Source organism: Acanthopagrus latus, chromosome 7, assembly GCF_904848185.1.
Source record: "Acanthopagrus latus isolate v.2019 chromosome 7, fAcaLat1.1, whole genome shotgun sequence".
Lineage (NCBI taxonomy): Eukaryota > Metazoa > Chordata > Actinopteri > Spariformes > Sparidae > Acanthopagrus > Acanthopagrus latus.
In genome coordinates this window covers 24,643,416-24,658,152 of record NC_051045.1, presented here as the reverse complement: position 1 = coordinate 24,658,152, position 14,737 = coordinate 24,643,416, and the positions used below count along the sequence as shown (strand labels likewise).

Below are 14,737 nucleotides of genomic sequence, written 5' to 3'. Positions count from 1 at the left end.
CAATCAGGTGGCGTATAAAATAAAAGTGGCTGCCACCTCCGTCTCGCGGTTACCTGTCACATCTGCGCGCCGTCGGAGCGTCTCTTCCCCCTTACAAGAGAAACTATTTCAATCTGCCTGCCCCGTTTGATCTGCCTCGGCCTTTCGCGGCGGAGGCTGCATCAAAAAGATGCCGGGGAACTTAAAAGCCCCATCGCTTCATCTCTCGCTCCACGTCTCTCTCGCACACTTTTCTTTTTTTTTCTTTTTTTTTCTCAATCTCCTCCTCTGTCTATTTTGTACAGACTGAAATTGGGTGTTGCGCACAGTTTGTCACCGGCTTATCGGAAAGAGAGGCAAAAAAAAAAAAAAAAAAATAGAAAAAAAAAAAAAACAAGACGGATTTGCTCATCCGCTGCTGGAGTCGATACGACAAAAGAGCACAAAAGCCCTGAGTACAAATGATTGGACACCGGGCGATGCTCGCTGCTTCCTGTTAAACACGGGCTGCGCCGTGCGAGGAGGCCTCGCTTTGGTTTAACCAAGGTGCCGTGTAGGAAAGGATCAGAGTGATTGGACTTCATGCAGAAGCCGGTCAGACAAATACTTGTTCTGTTCCATCGCCTATTTGTAGAGAATATTTCAGCTTGTGTGTTTCACTTCCTGTAGTTAACAAGAATGGACTGAACGTATTTAGTGCAAATCCCCGAGTGGCGGGGAAAGAAGGGGGCGATCCTCAGTGACGGATCACACCCTCTGGTGAAGGTGAGTCGTCACCATCAGGACGGGGGGGACGGGGTACCACCTTCTGCGAACTTCCAATGACTGGAGCTCTTTCATACCTCCCAGTGCTGCTCTTTTAAGAGACCTTTTATACTTCTGTCCTTCCTGGCGGTGTGTTGGTTACGTTTTAAGCGCATGTAAAAGATCTTGAAAGTCAAAAAGGTCAAAGTCCACACAAGCAGAATCCAGAAGGCCGTCTTCACGCTACTCATCTTTCAAATGTGATGAGCTCTGCCCGTCTCTCCATCCCACCACGTCTGCCGCCAGTGTCCGGGCTCCATCAGGCTTCTCCTCGCGATGACGTCACGGCGGGATCTGATCGGCGAAGGCCATCCACATTTCTAATTTTCATCGTGCACTCTTAATAAGTCTCTCCTGATTGAAGTGTGCTCTGAGGGGAGTACCGTCCCATCTCTCATCTCCCCGGGCCTACATTTAATAAGGGAGCTTCTTCTTTTTTCTTCCTCTTTTTTTTTTTTTTTCTTTAAAAACGCTGGACTGATGCTACTCCAATTAATATCGTTATCACTTTCAAATGATCTCTCCTTATTGAAATGATTAATATATATTGCCAGCAGAGGGAGAGAGCAGTTTATCAAGACCTCGCGTCTTTTAAGTTATAATCGAGCGTGTAATCTAACGGTAATGTTTCACCGACAAACCCCGTATCGCATCCGTCATCTTGTCGTTAGACGCGGTTTATCGCTCTGTTATTTGATCCACACGTCTGCCTTGAACGTCTTGCTGGAGGTGGGATTCACACTGGGACTTCGCCACGTAATATCAGCTCACTTGGCAGTCTAGTCATCAGCAGCTCAACAGGCGAGAGCGCGTCTGTAACGCCGCAGGATCAGTGCTTCATCTCACGCTGAGGCCGCCGCTACGGCATTTAAATGTAGACTCTGATGGCGCTTGGAATTAAAAAAAAAAAAAAAACCCCTCGGCTAAATGCCGTTTCATTACATCCTTTGGACGGGTTATCATAACACACACACACCTCTGAGTTAAAACCGCTTTATCAGTCTGCTTTATTGTCATGTTATCGCCACATCCTCTCCTCTGTTTATTCATCGCGGGCGTCTTTGAGGTGCGACGGTCCGCGGGGCGCACCGTCGATCGTCTGCGGCTCTCAGCTCAGCCGGGGTCTGAAGCCAGCGAGGGCTGAAAGCGCTGACACAACACCGCCCCCACACCCACCTGCATTCACACTCACACACGCGCATGCACGCTCCTGTGGAGGTTGTTATTTTCACCCAAACACAACAGTTCCCCCCCCCCACCTCCGCCCCCCCCCGCTAGGCGAGGTGATGCTTCCACACAGTCCTCTCTCGCTCATAATAAGGCTCATAAAGCTCGCTGTCAAGGAAGCTCCAGAAGGCTTCGGGCCCACAGGAAGCCGCATCCGTGGACGCGGACAGAGGCCGCTCGCCTAAAAAAAAAAAAAAAAAGCCCCTTATGAAACAAAATCACCCGGTTAATTATTCATTGGTTAATCTCAAAAGGAGACAGCTATCTCTTTAATGACATTGGAATAATGTGGAGATAAAACAAGAAAATCACATAAAACTGCCATAAATCATCACCGTCCCTGCAGGCACGATGATGCCACATCCATTATCTCGACCGGGTGACACAAACACGCTATCACTTCCTGTGTAAATATTACATAAGCGCAGTCACGTTCATCCAAGATTTATAAACAGCAGGAAAAAGTAGGAAACGGCTCTTTTAAATATGTGATTAAACACACCAGACGCCCGTCTCACATGGGAATCTGTCAAACTAGAACTTCCTTTAAATACGGCTGAGCGCTGGTTACAGCACCCACAGAAGAATACACGGAAAGGTGGATCCACGGAGAGCCCAAAAAAGAAAAGGGATGATCTCCTCTAAGAACAAATTAATAATAAAAGACTCCAGGAATAAACTAGGTAATTAGGTTAGAGGCAGCTCACAGCACATGCGGCGCCGCCGTCGCCCGAGTCTCGTTCTGACTCAGTTTTTTTTTTTTTCGGGGCTCAAACCTCGTCGAGCAGTGTGTGTGTGTGTGTGTGTCAGCGGGTGGAACGGGAACTAATACGCTCCCCAGTCATTATGTCACCGGAGCCATGCGCGCAGTCACTTTGGATGTCACGCCTCGGCCCCAAAGTGGAGGTGATGCTCAGGCTCGCTGCCTTATCAACGCGTCCCAGCACAGGCGCGTCATGACACACACACACACACACACACACACACTTGTGAGTGGGGAGGGAGAGAGAAGCCCCCCCATCCATACATATCCTCACATGTTCTCCACAGCAGCTCCCACGTCACCTCTCTCTCTCTCACTCACACACACACACACACACACACACCCTCGCAAGTTCACCCTGGAGAGAGATAAGAAGCGAGAGAGAGGAGAAGATGAGGGGAGATTCAGAACATGCAAAGAGAAGACTCTCTCACTCTTTCTCTTGCACACACACACACACACACACACACACACACACACACACACACAACCTAAAGAGATTTCTTCCTTATGTGCTTGGCTGCAGGAGCTCTTGGCGCCCGTAGCCTCTCAAAAATCAGCCCGTCTGCCTCACCTACGCATTTCAAGTCAAAAATTCATAAGGTGACACAAAACTGTCAGTGCATGTTGAAGCGGCTCCAAAATGATGCTGCTGCTATGTGGACTGTGTGTGTGTGTGTGTGTGTGTGTGTGTGTGTGTGTGTGTGTGTGTGTGTGTGTTTATGTGTGGGTGAGGGACACACACATGCGAGGTCAAACGCTGTGCGGGCAAGCACACACACTTTCAAACATTCACATTTTGTATCCAAACAGGCGCGCGCGCGCGCACACACACACAATCCCGGTGTTGGGGCACAAGACTCTTTACGCGTGCACTCATATGCACGCGCACAGTGAACGAAGTGATTTCAAGTTCAGTTCGTGCCTCCATCATAATGACGCCAGCTCAACAGAACCACAAACACAATCATTTTCCCACAGAGGCTTCTTGTGCTGCCCGTGGCGCGCTCAGCAGAGGGTTTAATAGTGACCATAACAGCCCACAGCTTAACGGCACCTCTATACCATTTGCGACGACATTCCCACGATGCTCCTGTGGTCTGAAATCTACCATATGAACATAAAAGCTCCAGCATGTGGGAGATGAGAAAGAACCAAAAAAAAAAAAAGAAGAAAGAAAATTTAAAAAATTAAAAAAAAACAAAAAAAAACGCAACACCCCAGTGGAGCTCTAACAGCCTATTCATGCCGCCACTTCGCATCCAAAATCCGCAGTTGCGAGTCGCCATTGAGGGTAAGGCAATCCGTCACCTTCAGCAACTTGACCAATTCCATCAGTGAAAAAGAGGGGACGGGCATCTCGGGAGACGGTTGATCCGCAGCCCGGGCGCGCGTCTGGCTGCCTGTCCCCGTGCGCGCAAAACGAGCCGTGCGCTGTTTTGGAGCGCAAACGTTGTTATTATTATTACTATTATTTAAATGAATCAAACTGAAGAGAGGCTGATTTCTCCCGCAGCGCAGGCAGGTCCATGTGTGCTGCTGGTGCCAGAGACGAAGACGGGGGAGAGAGAGAGAAAGACGTCCGCGGAGGGTACGAAGGAGGACGCGGGGAGCAAAAGAAAAAAGGGGAAGAGAGAGGAATGTCACCAACATTTCGGATGTGGTGGGAAGGAAAGGAGCTCCGAGGCGAGCGAGGGGAGAGGGGATGAGCAACCGCAAGAAAAAGTTTGGCCGTACTTACTTATCAAACCGTCCTCCGCGTTCGTCCTGCCTGGCATGATTTTTAAGATGTCAGAGTTGCAGCAGGAGACATTTCCATTCCCGGCGGGGCTTGTCAGACATCAGCAGCAGCAGAAGCGGCGGCGGCGGCGGCAGCAGCAGCACCGGTTCCAAAGCTCAGCTCTGCAGTTCCGTGCGCACAGGAGAGCAGCGCTCAGCATGAATGAGAGGGGAGCTGCGGTTAGACTCCGGCATCCCCTGACAGACACACACACACACACACACACACACACACAGAGAGAGAGAGAGAGAGGGAGAGCGAGAGAGAGAGGGGGAGGTTAGTGACATGAGTGCGCCCCCTGGCTGCCTCGGTGCGTAAAAGCGCATCGCCAGACGCACGTCTCCACGGCGCGCATAGGTGGCAGCATTGGACCCGGTACAGGCTGCGGCGCTCCTCGCAACCTGGTTGAGGCTCATAAATGACATGATAAAGGTTGTTTTAGTGGAATCAGGTGCTTTGATATAATCCTGATAAAAAGCTGCCGCTCCTCACATTGATTGATCGCTCCTGTCATCTCATAATGCATGCACAGTGCCACTGCTGGATTTTCATGTCTCCCTGCTGCTCACAGTGTGTGTGTGTGTGTGTGTGTGTGTGCACGTCTTGTTATGCTGCTTTCATGGCAGTGTACGCGTATGTCTGCATGTATGTAAAAAATGTGCACGCGTGTTCTCCGCATGAATGTGTGGGCATCAACGCACGACGTGAGCGTTACGTATGTGACCACATGGTGTGTGTGTGTGTGTGTGTGTGTGCGCCTATTCAATAATGTTCTCAGCTGAAGGTCAGCTCCCTTGAAACTTGACAAATCATCTCTATCGGCAGCGCTGGCCTTGTCTCTCACCTCACCGACGACCACAGGCTGCTGGAGATAATTTACAGCCGAATTTTTTTTCCCCTCCCCGAAACATCAACAACTTTTTTTCTTCTTCTTCTTTTCGAATGAAATAGCTGCCTGAATACTTTGAATTTGAAAAAAAAAAAAAAAAACATTAATAGTAAATTACCTTACTATTTGGAAAGGTGACTCTTAACAGGCTGACTTGAGCAATTTTACCGCCTCATTTGGGCTAATGAATCTCAAACACTGCTCATCAGACTTCTAAAACTGGTTTCTGTCTCACAGCTCCCATCTGCAGGCGTCCCGGACGCAGCAGGTGGCAGTTTTTGGTGGAAAAAAGGTCAGAGGTATCCACGTCATCATACATGCCCCTTACCGAGGAGCAGACTCAGTTAGTGGTTGGCAACACAGTGGAGCATTTATCTGTTAAAGGGCTGTTAGTGTTGGTGGAGAGATTCGAAGCAGAGTGAATATTAGACCTGCTATCATCCTTATGATAGTAATCCTAATCCTACAATCCTAATTTTAATGTCGCTCCCTCTACTGGATGTCATTTGTGATCTGTGTGCCACTGCCATATCCATAATAACTTTATTAAATTGATTTTTTTAAAGGTGGAGTATGTAAGAATTGATCACCTGTTGTAGTCATACTCAAAACATATAGGGAGCAGCACATCACCAGAGTAACCACTAACTTCGTAACCATAGCTGCCTTTGCTAGTTAGCTTCGTTAGCCGTAGAGCAGGACGGCCCGGGGCTAGTGTGTTAGCCTGCTAACATCTCTGCAACACACATAAACAGACCTCGTAACGGCAAACTTCTTTGCATTCGGATGATGATTTTAGATAATATTTTGATTTACTTATTAAACAAGGTTCTCACATAATGCCCCTTTAAAGGGATAGTTTGTGTTTTTTTAAGTGGGGTCATATAAAGTACATATCTATAGTCGGTCTGGACCCCGTTCACTGCAGTACAAAGCTGAACGTCTGGGCTGGAGCGGCTCTCTGCTTCTCCAAACTGAGGCTGCGCTGATCGGTGATTACGGTAGGGAACAGACTGACTATAGATATGTACTTTATATGACCCCAATTCAAAAAACATGAGCTATCCCTTTAAGTCAACTTGAATTATTTCCTCCCCCTAATGTCCAAAATCATCACACTAGTTTTGCATATTCCAACTTAAAGTGGAAACAATCTTTGCCCCCTTCTAGAGATTTCCTGTGGTATTACTGTACTGTGAAAAAGTCCAGCCTGGTGGCAGACTGAGTACCATAGTAAAAGCAAGATGTACGTTGATGGTGTCATTTTTCCACAGCCATTACACTGTGCAATCGGCATTTACATCAGAATGAGAAGTTGAAGCTAATGAGATGTCGTTTGCAAATCTTACAGTACAACTTACACTACTGACGACCATCAAGCACAAGACGTCTTCCATTTTTCAGAAGAGTTAAGACACTCCAGACAGACAGAAGGGGCTTTTAGCCACTTTCAAGGAGGCACCGACATCTGAGACTTGAAAGTTGGCTGCTGCACAGTAACATTTCTTTATGCAAACAACCAAACCTCAATCCTTTTCACCACAGCCACGTTCGCTTGCCGTTCGTTTTTTGATGCTTTTTGCCAACTGATGGGCCATTTTTTTTTTTTTTTACCCCGAGAAGACGTATTTGTCACCGTACAAAAAGCGCAGGTGAAAACGATCAAATTAACGTTGGCTGAAATCCACTTAGCTGCATTGGTTTCATGGTCCTGCCATTGTTCAGGCTGGCTCACTGTCACAGTTGAACAAAACCGGAGCAACCAATTACTGTTATTTGGAACGTCTGTGATTTCCCTACAAAAACAAGTCAAAATAAATGTTGTGGAAGAGGCCCGTTGTTAACGTTCAGATGTCAGACCATTCCTAATTCCTAACATTTTTTAAATGCGCCTTCCCCTGCGATTGGAAAATAATGATAATCACGGCACAAAAACAACAATACAGTTTTTAAATTGAATGGGCAAGTTCATTTTCACAGCGTACAGAACTGAGCTGTAATTACAAAAAAATGGCTCAAAGATAGAAATACAGTGTTTGAACTCACGGTGAACTTTGGAAAAAGGTTCTCACAAATATGAAACTGCACCGGGCAACCTCCAAAAAACACACAACAGTCTCTTTGAATTCAATCAAGCCTAATACAATATCAGACTAACTAACATTGAGTCACCCTTCATTTTTAGCCACCAGTTACTGCTTAACTGCATCAAATTGTACTCACTTACATCACTTTTATCTAGATTATTCACTAAGAGATTAAACAAAAGTCAAGACCAAAATCCTGGATCCGTTCCTCTATCCAGTACGGTGAATGGGTCTATTCTGGGCTAGAATCTGTCTTCGATTTGTTCTGTAGCTTTCGTGTAATCCTGCCGACAGACCAACAAACAGACACAAGCAATAACATAACCTCCTTGGCAGAGGTAATAATATATATTAGTTGTTGAGTTAAAACACACCAAGCAACAGCCTCTGGCTGCCTTTGCCAGTAATATCCTTTATTTATTGTACTCGAGTGGTGTAGTACAGTATTCCCATCATGACTTCCAGTGTAACCCTTTAAATAGAAAGAAGGATCTGAGGAGCGTAGGAAAATGAATTTGCACCATAAAAGAGGATGCATTGTTGGTGTGTGTTCGCGATGTACGAGAATTTCTCTTCATCCCGGGCCCCCGCTATGACCTTTGTGGTCCCCTTGCGCATATTAAATGTTGATATTCCTGCCCATATTACTGATGACTAGGGAGTTTTCAAACAGGGCGAGGGGGTGTCGGGTTCCTCCTCTCCACACTGAGGAAGAGGATGTGGTTACTCAGATGATGCTCCGCCGCTCAGATTACCGGGCGCGTGCAGGCGTACACGCACGCCTGTGTTTGTGTGAACATCCTTCCTGCTAGCTTTCCGTGGTTTTGCGTGGCTGTGTGTGGCACTGCCGGTCTCAGAGTTCATTCCTCATCCTGAAATCCTCCGAGTCATCCGCATCTCCCCCCCCCCCCCGTTCTGCTCGTAAGGCTTCATCGTTTAAAATCGGACGCTGTATTTAACGCCCCGTTAAAGACCCGTGCTTTTTGGTTTTTGAAGCCAGACTGAGCTGAAAGCTAAAGTTTGCCTGATGGATTGCATGGGGTTTACTGATCTCCTCAGGCTACAGTAAATCATATCTTAATTTCCTGTGTGCTGTGGGAATAAGGAAAAGGAAATGGGGAAAACGTGATCAAAGTCTGTATTTGTGTTTTGCCTTATCATGATCGCTGACTGTAGGCTACAGTGCTATCCCTCCGTTTTACCGCTGCATGGCTGAATGAGAGGGAGACTTGAATTAACACTGCTGGAAATATCCCGCATCGCCTCCAACATCTTAAGGAACTGGAGATAGCCGATACACAGCCTTTCTCTAATAAACAACTATTAGCCTTCAGGGTACAATGGCTCGCCACTGAACTCCTGACATGCATATCTATGTGTTTACCTGCAAGGGAAAAAAAACATTATGTAACATAGCTTATAACACTGTCCTTCAGGAATAACAGAGTGTTAATAATTTGTACGAATAAAGTGAAATAATAAAACAGTTCCTGTATAACGGCTGTTATTTTCCACTTTGGTTGACCACATTAGTTTTCCGCTGTGTTTTTGTACCTGACAAATCTCAGTCCATTATTCAGTCTGTTTATCTGTTTTGTTCTCAACCAACTCTTAACATGTGTCTTTTTAACTGCTAAACGCTCCGCCGCAGTATGTTCACCAGCAGCGTTCTGGCTGTTGAGGGCAAATAAATAGTTTGCAGGAGCATCGCAGGCCAGAAATGTGCTTCATGAAGTTCTACATCGACCTCTGTGGGGCTTTTTTTTGCTCAATGGTTTCCAGTTGTATTTTTATGCTAACTAAAATGTATATTTTTTTAAGCTTAATTTCAAGTCCAGTGTTGACTGAACAGCACTATTTATTTATCTCACCAACAAACAAAAGACGTATTATTGAGAAATCTGGCCTGACTAAGTGACATTGACCTTTAAATGAGAACGTGTGATTCTGGAAGTCTGAGATAAACAGGGATTGAGAAATACCTCATACTTAACACTTAATGAACACACATGCACATAACTGAACGGAGTTGCCAGTGCTTCCCAAAAAACGGTGGGAAACAGGAAACCGACACACTAAACCAATCAGCAAACAGAACAGCACACACACATACATGCACGAGTTAATGCGCACGCAGACTTTGGAACGATTACTGGAAGTTACATGACTTTTAGCAAAGGTAGAGAACAATGGGCCGATGAACATCTTGACATTTTGGTGGCGGTCCAGATCATCACTAAGAAACTGTGTAAACAACTGAGGTGTAAAGGCTCGGTCAGCCCAGCAACTTTTTGCAACCCTTTTTGCAACCCTGTCTCTGTGTCGATTCCTCTCAGAGTTCTGGCTTCAACAAATGTTGTATACATTTTGCTACAACAGCATCACTTCATGTGCATCAATAGGTTGGAAGTGAAGGGGAGTACCCATTCAGCACGAAGAACTCCGAATGGAAAAAAAGCTTTCAATAGCTGCCAATAGCTGGATTATTACGTCAGCTGACGAGACAAGGCAGCAAAACAGACATTTCTATAGAACTGCTGCGGCTTCCGACTTTAAAGTGCGAACTCCGGAGCGAGCGAGAGGGCTCTGCTTCCGCCGTGGGTCCCGGTGACGCGTGGCTCGCCGGCGTGTAGCTGAGCATGGTGTGAATGAGAATGCGTTTGATCAGTTCCACAATCTCGCTCTCTCTCTCTCTCCCCCTCATTTTCTGGTTTGCTTGTATCTCCCTCCATCTCTTCCACCTTCCAACAGAGCCTTGATCAACAACGTCCATTTCATCCCATAAACGCCGGCTGATGCCAAATCATAATTAAAATCTCCACAGAGAGACGCCTGAAAAAGAAACTAATTAGGCATTAAAAAAAAAAAAAAAAAAAAAAAAAAAAACCCTCTGTGTTTTTTGTCCCTTTTTTCTCGCTTCTTACACACAAATCAAATTAACTCTCATAACTTTTGTGCTTAAGAGTCGGGGTCTGTGCGCACAAGATCTTTTCTGCTTTCTTTCTTTCTTTGTTGGAAGTTTTGTTTCATTTACCTGATTTCTTTTGAGCATTACTGGTTTGTTTTGTTTTTTTGGATCAGCGACGAAATCAGAGGGATCCTTGTTATGTTGGTCTCAACTGCGGCAGCAATTACAGAGAGAGAGAGAGAGGAGAGGAGTCGGTGGGGGGAAAAAGAGAAACGTGAAGCAGGAGGGGAAGGAGAGATGGAGAGCGAGGAAGAAAAAAAAAAGAAGATGCTGGCAATCAGAGAGACGGGGGGATGAGAGAAAGAGAGAGTGGGCGGCGGTAGATGCTTTTAGCGCGGACGCTCAAAGGACGGCCGGGCTTCTTTGCACTCGTTTTTGTCCCTGCTTGATCTCTATAGCACGCATGATGCACGCCCACGCACACTGCGCAGGTGTAACCACACACACACACACACACACAAAAGGCTGAAAGGCCGGACTTCTTCCGAGCGTCCTCCCTTTGTCTCTTCTGGATGCGTCTGTAATTACAGCCCAGCCAGCGATGAAAACAGCAGGGGAAGGCTGCTAATGCTACAGCTAACTCGGGAACCTTCAAGCAAGTGCGAGCGAGCGAGCGAGCCAATGAATAACAGCCACGTAGAGCGCGAGGTGACTTGGTTATTGTTCACATTGTTCCCCCAGGACGCAGACGAAGAGCAGAGCCGGACCGAAGATGCCGCTCATCTGCCGCACGACGGCTTCTGTTTGCTCCGTTCATTGTTTTCCTCTCCGCTCTGATCCCACGTGTTCCCCCAGTGCACCGCTTGTTTCTTCTGCCTCGCATTCATTCACCTCAATCACCGACATTATTACCTACACGTCGCCCCCCCCCCAAAAAAATTAAACCTGACATTTACATTTCCACAATAACACATCCCCTCTTACATCTTTTAAAGACGCTGCTCAATGAGGACGACACGAGAAGTTATTCTCCGTGAAGATAAAAGTCTGATGGCTGATCGGTGCAAAGTGTTTCACTCCCTCATTATGTTCAGTGAAATGGGTTTGACATTGACAGGGTCTTTCTTTATAGTTTCATCCCGCGCGCGCTTTGTCACGCTGAATCGATGCTGGCACATTCTTGCTCGGTTTCTTCCTCGTCTCGTCTACGCCGTAATGAGTCAGTGTCGCTCGTCATTACCTCCCAACAGACAAGTGTAGCAGTGTGTGTGTGTTGTTTTTTGCTAAATTATGAACCGGGTACAATAAAATAAGCCTGTGAGAAGACCCCTTAACTATGTTTAAAGTAGAAAAATGTTTAAGAGGATGTATTGTGTTTTAACATTAAGTGCAGCATGGTGACTATTAAGTTATGGCAGTTTAGCTAGCTTTATTTGAAGTCAATACACACCCTCACCCTACCACTTACCCCTAAGTTCCGCTAGATCCGTGTTTGGTCCGTGTCTGATCCGCAACAGTAGGAGGGCTGATAGGATCCACTGTGGTCTCTGTGTGCACTTCCACTGGCTCCTCTGCATTGTGTATCTACGCCATTGCAGCTCCGGCAGTCAGCACCCTTCTGTAGCAGATGTGCATCATTTCAGCCGAATTCAGCACAAAGTCGACACCAAAACAACAACATAACATTCGGTTAATTTGAAGAGTAAAACACTCAATTTCGAAAAGAGACCGAGCGGAGCTCTTCTTCTTATCCTTCTGTTGGGAAGACTTACATTTTGTCTCTTTGTTGTTGTGTTTATAACACATGCCGCGTGATTTTGTAATCATTGCCGGAACTCCTCTGCCTCACAATTCAAGCTGTGTCAAGCAGTGCTGCACCGCTCCTGCACTCAAAACAGCGAAGGCTGACAGAGCGAAACCGTAGCGGAGGCATTCGAGGGTTATTAGAAATCCTTTCTATGCGTTATGATCCCTTTCTTTAAAGTAAGCACTGAACAATCCCTACAGTTTGCTGATCAGTCAGTAGCTAAAAAAGCTAGCTAGCGAACATTGCGTTTGTATTGCTGATTTGCAGTGTTGGGGTTAACGAAAAAGTAAGCCATTAGAGTACTTAAATTACTTTTTTGTTTTAGAGGAGGACTTTGGTCGATTTAAACATGCGGCTTCATTGCTCAAGCTACTTTTGACTTGCCAGTACCTAAGACAGGAAGACATTTGGTCCAACCATTACAGGGCTCCGTGAACGGAGAGTTAGCATTGACAGCTAACAGCATGAGGTCAGAACTTTACACTGTGTTTTAAGCGTATTAACATGCTCCACATCTCACCCCAAAAGTTATGCAACATCAGCAGACACCTTACAACACAGCACTGTAGCGTGTATGACTCAAAATGAATAAACAAGTAGTTACAACAGTGTGTTTGTGCAAGGAGCTACATACCAGTTTGTTGACATCTGTGTCCTCCGGTAGCTAGACCAAACTAGCATATCCATCGAGCGCGCCCTTAACAGGCTATTGTAAGGCTCATGACAGGCTGTAACATGGACATGTACATTATGAACAGAAAAACGAAAATGCTGGAATACGTTTCTGTCTGCAAAAATGTAAGTTTGCATCTCTGCCAGCGAGGGAGTAAGCGCACGCTCTTCGGATTGACTAGTTTGGTCTAGCTACCGGAGGACACAGATGTCAACAAACCAGTATGTAGCTCCTTGCACAAACACACTGTTGTAACTACTTTTTTATTAATTTTGAGTCATACGCGCAACAGTGCTGTGTTGTAAGGAGTCTGCTGATGTTGCATAACTTTTGGGGTGAGATGTGAAGCATGTTAAGACGCTTAAAACACAGTGGAAAGGTCTGTCCCTATGCTGTTAGCTGCCAATGCTAACTCTCCATTCACGGAGCCCTGTAATGGTTGGACCAAATGTGTTTGCGTCTTCGGTACTGGCAAGTCAAGGGTAGCTTGAGCAATGAAGCTGCATGATTAAATCGAATCAAGTTCTCCTTTAACCAGTAATGTAACACAGGGTTCTATAACTGAAGTCATTCTCCTGTTACCAGGCTTCAGAGTTACCGTCAAGAAAACTACAAAGTTTCACTAGAGTCAGTACATTCAAAGGTGCATGTTTAGCTGGATAATACAATCGACACGAGGAACAAGTCGCAAAGTATTCCAACGCGATACTGCTCTGGGTAGATAACGCAGTCAGAGATCAAGACAGCTGAAGGCGACGTTATTGGTATGTTGGTTCACGTCTGCTAACGTAAACACCACAGAGGACAAGTGATGTCGTGTGAAGCCTAATTTCCACCAGGTCCATGTTCACACCGTCATGGCAAGGAGCCCTGCTAAACAATTCAGCTGAATTTAGCGCAGATTAGACAGGAAGTCACACACCAAAACAAAAACATCACATCTGGTTAATTTTCATAATTCGTTGTTGTGATTATAACACATACCTGTAAGGGATGGCTATTAGGATTCAAAATGACTGTTTCCGGTGCCACGGTGGCTCATCTGGTAGAAACGCATAGAGTGAATCAAGACTGAGTCCGCGAGCGGTCCGAGATCAATTAATCTCTCCTCTCTCTCTCTTCCATGCCTTTCCTGTCTCTCTTTAGATGTCGCTATCTAAATAAAGCGGGAATCATCTCTTAATAGTCTTTCTAAAAAAATGATTATCATGTTAAAGTTACAGGACCTTTGTGGTCATGGTTTGAAAAAAAAACAAAAAAAAACACTAGTTTAAGACAGGGGAATGATGTAATTTGCATGATAAGAAGAAACCAAAGTTGACTGTCGCTAGGAAACAGGAAATGAACTGTCTCCCGCGCGTGTTAAAAGTCCAATCTTTAGTCAATGAGGTTCAATCGTTCATAAACTGCGAGTTCCCATCTCTGCAGACACTGCGGCTCTGTAACAGCATCACACTCCTTCTTTCTTTGCTCACACTGACAGAGCTTTGTCACGGGAACGTAAACACGTGCTTTTGGGCCGATCGCGGATACGACTGAAGTGGCCGTTGTTCTTGCACCGCGTCTGCGCAGGGGCCTGCGTACTGAGAGCAGCACATTAGCAGAGCAGCAGCAGCTCTAGCATCTAGCGTATGCGTCCACAACACAATAGCCCCCCCGCAGAGTGCTCGAGTGAAAGACACACATGCTCAAGGTCCTTTTTTGCCATATGCACAAGAATTACAGTGAAGCGGTTCGTTGGCACTGACATTCTTAGTTGTCCTGCTCCCTTTCTACAAAGCTCTTGTAATGCATAAAAAGAAAAAAAACATGCGATCAAG

At 46.0% G+C, this 14,737-nt stretch overlaps 1 protein-coding gene across 5 annotated transcripts in view; it reads right to left on the bottom strand.

The window, feature by feature from the left end:
• The window catches only part of LOC119022961 (plexin-A1-like), a 294,058-nt gene extending 281,146 nt beyond the window's left edge, over positions 1–12,912 (bottom strand). For 3 of the 5 annotated variants that reach the window (XM_037104478.1, XM_037104481.1, XM_037104484.1), the window contains exons 1-3: positions 12,879–12,912; positions 11,906–12,055; positions 4,515–4,750 (exon numbers count right to left, since the gene is read on the bottom strand). The gene's annotated coding sequence lies outside the window, so the exon portion shown is untranslated. Of the gene's footprint in view, positions 1–4,514; positions 4,751–11,905; positions 12,056–12,209; positions 12,526–12,878 lie in introns of those variants that run through there. The other 2 variants (XM_037104479.1, XM_037104480.1) reach the window with 2 other exon arrangements.
• Positions 12,913–14,737: the final 1,825 nt, after the last annotated feature.